This window comes from Lonchura striata, chromosome 1 (assembly GCF_050655825.1).
Source record: "Lonchura striata isolate lonStrDom1 chromosome 1, ASM5065582v1, whole genome shotgun sequence".
NCBI lineage: Eukaryota > Metazoa > Chordata > Aves > Passeriformes > Estrildidae > Lonchura > Lonchura striata.
Genome location: NC_140703.1, coordinates 110,733,093 through 110,744,301, shown reverse-complemented (window position 1 = coordinate 110,744,301; position 11,209 = coordinate 110,733,093). Strand labels below are relative to the sequence as shown.

The 11,209-nt window shown below is 45.0% G+C and overlaps 1 long non-coding RNA gene across 1 annotated transcript; it reads right to left on the bottom strand.

The window, feature by feature from the left end:
• Window positions 1-844: 844 nt before the first annotated feature.
• Window positions 845-7,869, bottom strand: LOC146768822 (uncharacterized). Its single transcript, XR_014956894.1, has 4 exons — window positions 5,970-7,869; window positions 5,580-5,713; window positions 4,806-5,041; window positions 845-2,306 (listed from the first exon to the last, which is right to left on the bottom strand). It is a non-coding gene; the product is annotated as an uncharacterized LOC146768822 (long non-coding RNA).
• Between the last annotated feature and the right edge of the window lie 3,340 nt (window positions 7,870-11,209).

Genomic DNA, 11,209 nt, shown 5'->3' with positions numbered 1-11,209 from the left:
GGGCTAAGCTTTTGGTTGGAATTCAGTCCAAAAACATCCTGGTGATCTGCACCATCTAAGAATCTATCTGGAATTCTCAGGTTGTTCAGGAGTTGAGGGATCATTGATGGCCATTCTCCCCTTTAAATTTAAAGAAAGTAATGAAGTCTCCTGGTGTGATGCCCTGCACGACAGCCCAGGCACACGAGATCTGTCTCACCTTTGCTGGATCCTCGTGCAGATCAGCTCTGGTGCCTCCAGAACTGTCCAGGAGCCAGGACCACCCTGAATCCAGGCTGGGGCTGCCTAAGGCAGGGCTGGATGGAATCTGTCATGCCCTGGGCAGGTGGAGGCAGGAATGGTAACAAGAACTAGCCCAACCTGCTCAGAGTTAGGGGCTTCAGCTTCACCACTGGTTCCCAGCCAGGGAGAGTGAGAAAAGCAGAGGTTTTCTTCACAGGATTTTTGGAAACTTTTAGTGGAGAAATACTGGAATGCTCTTTAATCCTTTAATGAGAGATAAGAGTTGGGATGGGCTACAACACTCAGAATTCTGGGAGAGTTTTGCCAGTCACACAGACTGGCCAGTGGGATTTAGAAGATATGCTGAGAAAGAAAAACATTCTCATTCATCACATTCCCTTGTTCAATTCCACACATTCAGAGACAGGAGCAGACTGTTTTCCCACTGTAAAACCTGACTAGACCTTCCTGAGACTGTAGGCAAGGTCTGAGTGTAGCTGAATACTCTCCACTTCTGGAGAAACCAATGTGGGGGCTGGGGCTGCCATATTGTTTTGATGTAGAAACAGGACACTGAGAGAAAATTAAAAAAAAAAAAAAAAAGGTTTGTTTTCAGGGGTACAGTTCAGAGCCAAAACAATGAGCCTTGTGTTGGTCAGTCAGTTCCCTCTAATATCTGACTGTCTGCAGCACCTGCAGCTTGTTAAAGGTGTGTGTGAACAGTGTGAGGGGAGAGAAGGAAGTTGGGGTCTGACCAGGGTGCAGCTGGGATTGGTATTTCGCAGCAATGCCCATAAGAAATAATTCACTGACATTTATTATGTATTGCACAAGGGGTGGGAGCAGCCAGATAAGGTGCATGCATGATAAACCAGGCTCATTTGAACTTTGGCTTGGCTCCTCTCTGTGTTTGCTTGGTTTATACCAGGGTAAAACCACTACAGAAATCTCTTGATAAACACATCAGTGAAAGAGGGGTCAGTCTCCTCGTGCTTCACACACTCTTCCAGCCTGTGGTCACACTGGCCGTTTCACATGGACAGTGACTCTGCAAGAATTTGGGTGCACTTAGGTGCCTCCACTTACCCTCTGGCTAAGCCAAGAGGTATCCCCACATCACAGATTTGTTTTCATCACAAAACCAGAAGGAAATGAGCAGCCAGTATGCTCCAGAGTGAACTCAAGGTGCTGCAGTGAACTCAGAGGAGGTAATTCAAAGGGAAATGGGGAAACTGCCAGAGACCTGGCTGGATAAACTTAAACAAAAGAATATCTGGCTTCTTTTAGACTGAACTGAAATAAATTTGCTTCTCAAAGTGGAGTTCCTGGGCTCAGCTCCTGTTCCCCATCACCCTGTGAAAAGGCAGCAGTGACAAAGGAGCTCCCAGCAGCTGCAGTTCAAGGTGTGTTTATTTGGTGGCAGTACTGGATTAGCAGATTTGGTCTCTTCTCCCTTCACCACTGTTTCCTCCCTCACACCACCCATCTGCTGGGACAAATGTTTGCACCTCTGATGGAAAGTGGCTCAGGGAACTGATGTGGTTGAAAGCCAGCAGAAGGTCCCACCACACTCCCAAGGTCTTTAAGGGGTCTCTTCCCCAGGTTGCCAAAGGGTGCAAAGGACTGGACAGGGAACCCCAGGGGTCTGCAGGTGCACCCACACACAGCTTAACACACCCATGAAACCTGAGAGAGACAACCCTGTTCACAGCTTTGCAGTGTCCAAATGAATGTGCAAACTTCCATCAGACACTGCTGGGGCTACTGGAACCTCCTTTACACTGAAAGAACTGGGGTAATACCATACAAATTTACCCCTCAAAATTTATCATTCCAGGATGGAAATGACCTCTGCTGCCTGGCCTCAGAGCAGCAGTGCACCAGGTTTGTCATCAGAAAGGGTCAATCAACCAACACTGATTAAAGCAGAACAAAGCAGTTCCTTTCAAGTGAAGGTTTCTTCCCACAAGATCTTTCCCCTTTTCTTTAAATTATGCATGCAGATCACCGTGCAGAAAAGCACCTAACACCTTTTCTCCATGCTGAAAATACAACTTTGGAGCAGCTGAAATTCCATAGGTAACCTGAAAAAGAAAGTATTTTTTTTTCCCCAAGCTGAGACTAAGGATAACCCCTGACTGATGCTTATGCAAGCACCTGTTAGGCTACAGAAGCCCAGTGCTGCTGCAGCCAGAGGACTGGAAAAGCTCCCTTTGCCTTCTCAGGGCGTGTGAGCACAATATGAGAATGGTGCTGTGTTTCTGAAGGGATTTATTTTGGCCCATGTGACATCCTGCCTAGTTTTTCCTTGCTGTCAGCAGGAAGTGAGGATTACAGCTGATCCCCACTGCTGGCTGGGCTGAGGTGGATGAGAGAGCCCCGAGGCTATGAGGGGAGAAGGCTGCTCTACATCTCCTGCATATTACTCTCATCCCTGGTAAAGGGCATGGACAAATTAGCCAACTTTAAGGGTTATTCTAATTTATAGCAGGGAACAATGAGCCTCTGGGAGCCATTATACCAGGCAAGGGTAATTGGAGAGCTAACACCCTTTAGCTAGATGTCCTTCTCTGAACACTCTGTGCATGGAAACTGCAAAGAAGGAGCCAAACGGCATCAGTTTGGATTAAAAAAAGGATTACATTCCTTGGCTTAAAGGTGCTAGCATGGCCCCGTGCATGCACAGTGTGGGTCTGTTCTAAGGCTGGAGCCTCTCCCCTGGTACACAGAGTCCCTTCTTGTGAAGAACCGAGCTCCAGCCTGGCTCCTGCACCTCCCACAGCCACTCCTGCTCCCTCTGCTTGCCACTGCTGACCTGGGCTCTCGTCTTTAACCTCAAACACCTCTTCTACTGTTCTGCAATGGTCTCAGTCCCATGGAGGATGAACTGACCAGGGCACATCACCCCATCTACCCACTCCGTTCCCAGGATAAATCTGCAGTAAAAGTGTGCAGAAGGGATTGCACAGCACACCAGGAGCTTTTCCAGGACATTGTGGTGGGAGCTGATCACTGTTTGAAGGGTAGGTCACACCTTTGCTTCAGGTGCTATTGCAACAACTGGCAATTTTGACTCTCCCTGTAAACCTCATGCCTGACTAAATATGTGCCAGTATCTATTTTTTAGCCACAGTCAGCTCAATGGCCAGCCAGTTGTGTACCTGGTGCTCAAAGGCTGTGGCAGAATAGAGTCCATCACACAGAGGTAAAAGCTGTGGCATGAAATCAGCTGGCTCAGATAATTTTTTACAACTCTAGACATTTCCATGCATCTGTTTTAAGCACCACAAAGACCAGGTTATGCTATGAATATGGTAGATTAAATCTAAAGTAAATTTCACTGGAATTGATTTCCAGACACCAGACAGAAGAAGGTAAGAATTAGGCTCTTTTTCCAGATTTATAACAGAAGAACTAACAGCAGAATGTACAATTTTCTCCCAGTAATAGCTAATGATTAAATAAAGCAAAAATGAATTTTGACAAGCAGCTGGTTTAATAAAATTTATAGGCACAGTATCAGATTCTCTGCCTCTTGCAATTTACATAGTCATTCAGACCAGCACTGAGTGACTTTAACTCTCTATTACTCCAAGCCAAGGGTCTCTCCCAGCCAACATGAAAAAGGTAAAAATAATTGTATATGCATGAGAAGTATAGAACCAGGTTCAGTAGAATTACATTGCATCTTTCCTTGTGAAAATTTATGTCCATGAAAAGTTCTTATGTTTCAGTCATGACAGTGTGTAAAAATGAAAGCTCTCAGAGCTATTCTGGGAAAAAAAGGGGTATTTTGGAAAAATAATTTAACCATGATTATCTTTGGGGTATAAAGCTGTATCTTCAGCTTCTGTAAACTGACCTTAACCCAAAGAGCAGTTGGGAATGCTAAAGAGTGGCAGTAAACAGGACTGGCAACTCACTGCTTTTTCTACTTTAGGCTATTTGTTATGCCACTAAAATAAAGGATAATTTGGCTTCTAATACTCCTGATGAGAACCTTGAAGAGAGATTCTGAGAAAGCACGAGCTCATGCCACTGGCAAAACTCTGGCCCAAGAAAAAGAGGTGAGCATGATTCCTGGGAAAAGCAGAGCTTTGTGTTCTCCTTTCCAGAAATGTGCCAGGAGAAGCAGAAGAGTGGAATGGTCACTTCAGACCAGGCAGTGTTAACAGCAGCAAGGATCAAGAGGCTGGCTCAGACACCCCAGCCAGGTACACACCTGACAGGGGGGCTTCTGTAGTGCTTGAGAATTTTGAAATCAGTGTTTATTCTGGCTAGACAGGACAGGTAACTTGTGAGGAATAGGAAGGATAAGCTCTGGGAAGGTTTGCAACAGGTACACAACATAAAACAACACCAAGATGTTTTTTTCCACAACACCACCTATTTCTTAGCACTACAGCTACCCTAATTTAACCAACAGTTGGATTATAAAGAAAAATATTAGCTGAAAAGGATGCACAGGTTGCTTCAAGGCAAGATGGAGTAGAACACAGAGAATTTTAGCTAGTTTGTGACACCTTCACTAACTCCAAGGCAGTTTACTCTCCTTTTATTGTGGAGAGATACTTTACACTTACCATAGAATTGAAATCCAAACTTAGGACTTAACATAAGCCAGATGAAACACTGCAGATTTACATACAGCTTTCCCATGGAGATAAGCCTTCAAGAGTCCACTGAAATACAAATTTAGCTTTTATCCCCTTATTAATTCTAGGAGCCTCTTCTGCCTGTAATTGATGAAGATAACACTCTTCCATAATGTGATAAATACATTGCAGTAAATTGCATTAGACATGTACATGACGTACACCTAAAACACAAAAGGACATAAATTAGAAGGTAGAAATTAAGCAAGTAATTAGTTATAACTAGAAAAATACAACAACCTTATGATCTTTAATTGATGGCTATGAAGTCTCAGCCTAGACTCCCCAGTACCCTGGCATGCTTCTCCTAAATTTCTCTGAATGTCTAAATTACCTGCTTGTTACAACAGCACTCATGCTTGAGGTCACTGCAAGAAGAAATGGCCAGAATGACAGAGTGGCCACACTGCAGGGAATGGCTGGAGCCTGGTATCCATGCACAGACATTGAATTATGCTGCCACAAAAGTTTAATTTTCTTCAGCTTGTACCAAACACCACCCAGAGGCACAGAGCACAATGGCTTATTGAGGGCCACTCTAATATTAAGAAAAAGAAGAGGAATGCAGGGAAGTGAGCTCTGACTGTGATGTTCAAAGAGATGACAGGAAAAAAAAACAAAAAAAAAAACCAACCCACATCCTCCTGTATGTTATACTTTTCTTGATTAGGAATGCAATAGTGTGTCCTTCCCCTGCTTCACCTGTGTCAAGCCATGGAACATGCACATGATGGTGAATTTTCAGGTCACAGGTAGAGGCAGCATCAGGCTCCTTTTCCCACTTGGAATGGACTGGAATATGGCAAATTATTCTCCTAATACAGGCACCCCTTATTCTGGTAAAAACAATAAGAAAAATTCAGTTTAAAAACCCAGTTCCCCTAGGAAACAGACTGAGATAATTTCATCAGATATATTCTGGAAAGCTGTTACTCCAGACTATGAAGAACTGCAACCTGAGCAAAAAAAAACCCTTTTAAATAGTGGGCCAGCTGTCTACAGCACAACCATTTTACACACCCATGAAATTAAAAGCACAGTTTGAACCAGTCATTGCTGAATTAGTTTATAATACAAACAAACAGGCTTCACCTTAGAGTTAAGGAGGTGTTGATTAAAGCAGTGCTTGATTAAAACTCACTCCTCTCTCTGCTAAGGGAAAGGAACTGAGCTGTCTGCAGCATGCACCTCCAGCCACAGTGCAGGCACAGCCTTCACCTGCTGTCCTGTGCTCAGAGGCGCTATGAAGACAAAGTCTCTCATGCAAACAAAACCACAGTTAGATGAAATACCAAACAGAACAGAAAACAAAACAAAGGCACCACTCTGCCAGCTTTTTCAGAAGTTTTCTCTTGCTTCTGCAATAGAGAGCTCCCACACTGAGGCAGGCGCTAATGCGTGCGGCCGCCCGCTGCCGAGCCTGGATTCAAGCCATAAATTGTAGCTTAAATGCTCTGAATCCTCCTGTGACCAGTGGAGGCTGAACTTTCTGCTACAGAAGCCTTCTGAGCACCTGGTACTGTGCAGCACAGCCAGCTGAAGGCAATTGTGCTTCTCAGGCGTTGATTATATTGAGGGAAAAGGCGCCGAGCAGGGTGGGTGCCTCTTCTGCAGCAGAGCAGACATCACGCTGGAGCTGCCAGAGCTGGAAGCTGAGGCTAAAACTATTCCCAAGTCTTCTGGACTCTTTTAAATGAGCTCTGAACAAGTTTGTCTAGCAGAAAGAGACACTGCCACTACTTGAACCGGCTGTCCTGCTGGTAAGCTGCCCATCAGCTCACACAACCCACTGTCATTTCACAGAGCGTGTGAGCCCACGCTCACACATCAGGAGCCTTGTGACACCCCACAAAGTGACCCAGACAGCACCAAGGCTGATACCCCTGGCCAGACCCTTCATATTCTGACAAGGCTCTGGATATCCCAGTCAGACATCCCCTGCAGCAAGAGTCATGAGTATGGCACAAGAATCAGCAATGGAAAAAAAAATCTGAAAAAAAAAACTGGGGAAGGTTTTGTTGGAGTTTATTTAATAAAAGGAGAAGTTGGTTATCACAAGGAATAAAATATCATGTGAATAAAAAGAACTTGTTTCAGCTGTCTGTTTAAACTTTTCTTTGCACCTTTTCCTCTGTAAAAATCTTGAAATACACCTGCCTCCATTTATAATGCACCGATGTTGCAGTTTACATCCAGTCCTCCGAGGCACTTGGATGTTACAGGGTATTGCCAGGCAACTACAGCTCTCGGTGACATAAAAGAAATTGGGGATATTCAGCAGAAGATAATTAGTATCTCCATGGATGCTCTGAGAACCCGATTCAAAGAGAGATGTGTGACTTTTCTCTACTTACACACCTGCATCCCTTGGAAGAGTGACGTGTAAGTGCCTGCTAACTTTCCCGGTAAAAGCATTAACATTTTTTTTTTTTTTGTGATCAGGCCCTTTCTGACACAAGCTGCAAGTCAAACAGAGAATTTCAAGAGTGAAAGCAGAGAATCCATACAAAGCTCTGTCTTTAGCCTGAAACAGCAATGAGCTCATGTCCTGATAAAAGGCTAAACACTGAGCAGAGCTAGCAAGATCAGAGGATTTCCTCACAACACAGTCTCAGCCAGCTTCTATATTTTCCTTCGTTCACACTGCAATATAAACATCCACTAAGCAGGAACAGAACAACCTGCCTCCGTGTCAGGCACCAGCCCACCTTCCTGCCAGCTGGCAGGGAAGCTGGAGGTGGCCAGGGACCTGCCCTGCTTGTTGTTAGGTGGGTCCCAGCTGCCTGGGAGGGTAGAAGTCAAGCCACAGGGCTGCTCTAGGCAGTGGCAAATGCCAGGTGCTCTTCTTGCTCATGCACATGGAGATAATTGGAGTCACCACCCTCCCAGACAAGCCAACCATAAAATACCCACCAAACCCAGGTTTTCTGACAACACAGGGATGTTACACAGGGTTTCACCATCAGAGGGGCATTGGCCAGAGGAAAAGGGATTCCCTGGAAATGAGGTGGGGAGGGAGCACAGGTGTTCCTAGGTTGACAGGACACAGAAGAATGTGCTTGTGCCTCAGTGGGCACCCTCTTTCCCCTTTGTGGCTATGTCAGGAGAGCCTTCCCACAAAGGGTGTTTGAGCTCTTTTCCTCAAGCAAGCAAGCCAGAACAGGTCTGGCATGAGTGGGATGGATGTTTTCAGGGTCACACCTATCTCACAGAAACTTGTGTGGAAGCCAGCTCTGGCAAGTCCCAATAAAACCTGCAATCAGTGGCAGCTTTCATACTAAAGGTGTCCAGGCTGACTTTCCTTTCAAAATAGTACAGGATGACTTGTGTAAGCAAGTCCATTTTTTACAGGACAGTTTAGAGCACAGGCCTGTCTTCTGTTGCAGTGGTTGCAATGTGAGGCAGGAGAAACTCCCTGATGGGCAGGGTACAGCCCCAGGACCAAGGAGGGGGATTGCCAAACATCCCCTCCCCACCAAAGAGCAGCATTTGGGAGAAGCAGTGAAGGGGAGGGTGCACACCCTGTGTGCCGTGCATCCACCTCTTTTCCTTGCTGGTGGCTGAAACTAGTGTCAGGCTCCTATCCCTGATACCATCTCAGTGCTTTGGACTGGAAATTGCTGTTGCAAAACACCCTGGTTCCACTGTTTACTCTGTAGAAGCTACAAGTTTCAGGTTGGCCACCAAAATGAGATCTACTATTTACCCAGGTCTTTAGGGAAATTAAACATCCATCACAGCACCATAACCAGATCGTTTAAAACAAAATCCAAACCTGAAAGTCCTCCTAAGCCTGGATTATGAAAATATGCAAAAGCAACATAAATAACCCCAGGGAGATACAGCTGTGTAGTTAAAAGAAGAATTTGGCCACGTTCTGGGCTTTCACAGATCCGTCAATATTTATTTGTTGTGACCTGCATGCTCATGACTCTAAGCACAGCTGAAACTGTTCACTGAATGTGTCCAAAGTCAATTGACCTTGACTCAATTCCTGGGTGAGAATTAGGCAAACTACATATTTTTAACTTACAGGTTTTGTTGGGATTAAATCCTATGCAAAAGAATCTGAATGTAATGTGATAATAATACTATCAGTTTTCTAAATTTCTTAGAAAACTGAAAGGATTCTCTCCAAACCAACAAACTTTGCTATTGAGCAAAGGCCAGGCACTGAAAATTAAATCCAGAGGAGTAATTTTTTTCAGGAAATTGTAAGCAATGGGAAACAAACTATTGTAAGTCAAATGGAAGCGCAGCCTTAAATAGGACTTTCACTATGAACTAAGGCTTGAATAAATGCATTTTAAAACTAATGACTTTGATTCTTCTTCCAGAGACTTTAAGGTGAATTGCCATTCTACTGTAAAATAATCTCATGTAAACGAAATTAAAAGGAAACTTGCATGGAAAACAAAGCGACCTGTTTGAAATTCTTCCCTATATTTCCCATTTGCTATTTATTCACTTTTTTCTTATTTTGCATCAGGCAGAGAGCAAGATCCCTTCAATGCACAAGGGAAAACCTCAATGGCTGTTAATCTGATTTGATGCTACTTTGCCTGCATCCTTTGCTACGCCAAGGAACTTGGCACTGAGGGCTTCAGAGGTCTTGGTCCAAGTCCAGGTCCTTCCTGCTACATTTCTACACTGTACCCCTTCACTGGGAGTAGTATTTTTCAAACACAGCCTAACAGGGAGCAAAGCCACACGTTCAGAGCTCAGGGAGAGCTGAGCCCAGCTCCCCTGTGGGCTCTGGGAGGAGCTGGAGGCTGTGGCTGACCCAGCCTGCCTGGATGCTGAACTGCTGCACCACAGAGAGAATCCTAATTTGTTCTAACAGGATGGGCGTACGCCAGGCCCTGTCCCCAGCCGGTGTAAATCACAGGAGCCCTCCTGAAATCAATGCAATTATGCCAATTTTCATAGATCCATAGATTTTCAAGTCAGGAGGGAGCGTTGTGATTTACATGTTGGCTATAGCTGTGATCTATGTTGTAAATGAGGATTTATACCGGCTGGGAGGATCTAGCCCTTCCATGCATTTCAGGAACTCTCATCTTTTAGTCAGATAAATTCTACAGAGCAGTTGCTTTGCTGCAGAAGATTTTTAGCCCTGCAGGAGAATAGCAGAGCAGATTCACATGTCATGGGGAAGGCTACTTATACCTTGATGAAAGACCAAGAGGGTCAAAAAAGAAACAGCACAAAGTACTGCCTGGAGCAGAGGACTGGGTCAGGGAACAGCAAAGGTGGTTGAGCAAGGAGGGAATGACAACTTGATGGAAAGCACCTGGATGAGCTGTTCCAGATACCTCTGGCAGCTAAATGAGGGCAGGCACGGAGAGCAAAGAAGCAGCTTTTGAGGGTCAATACCATGTTTTTCTTGCTCTTGCACCAGTTCAGCAGGGGAGCTGTAGGCTAGGTGGGATTTTGAGATCTCTCCCTGCTCCTTTCAATTCCTGGCAGTTTCCCTGCTGCTTGCCTGGCTTCCCTCAGCCCCTGAGCGAGCAGCAAACAGCTTTGCCTGCGAAGGAGAAAGATATTCCTGTATCCTTGCCTGCAAGAGACTATGAATCAGTGGACCCATCAGTACTCTGATTGTCTCATAGAAGGGTTTGCACTGACCCTTTAGGAAGGTTACAGGTAATAGTTAGTAGGTTTGTACCATTTCCCCCATTTTTCCCTATTTACCCTTTCCTATTAGACAGGGTAGATATTTGAAGGTTAAGGTATCAGTCACTGAGGGAGAGCTGCACTGAGATTTGAACTTGTGTTTTGCAGTGCATTTCCCTTCACCATGGCAGCTATAAATCCCTTTCTTTCCTATTGCCAAAGCGTCCCCACATGCTGCTTTGTGAGACAACACAAATCTGGGGAAAAGGACAATGAGCTCTGCCCAGCAGCCTGGGTGACAACACCCAGGGACTGGCAGTGAGATCCTGAAGCCCAGGATTAATACAAGAGGGAAGATGAGGTAGCCTTAAGGAACCTTTTAGAAGCTCCATCATTCTTCAAAGAAAGAAAATAATTAAAAGTGATGGGTCCAGCCCAATGCTCTGGGTGACTGGCATTGGTCAGGTTTGGTTTCACTAAAAAAACACATCAAAGCAATGAATCTAGAGCTAGTCAGCTAAGATGTCATTTTGTTTAATCTCACAGAACAAAAGAGGGCTGGCTCGAACAGAGTAGTCCATCTACACTGCCCAGAAGATGTTTATGTCATAAAGCCTTCACAGGGAGAAAAGGCTCAGTCTACTTGCAGTCAGCTGGTCAAACCATTTACTATGGCAATCCCTTTGCTTAAGCTTAACTCATCCCACTCAAACCTG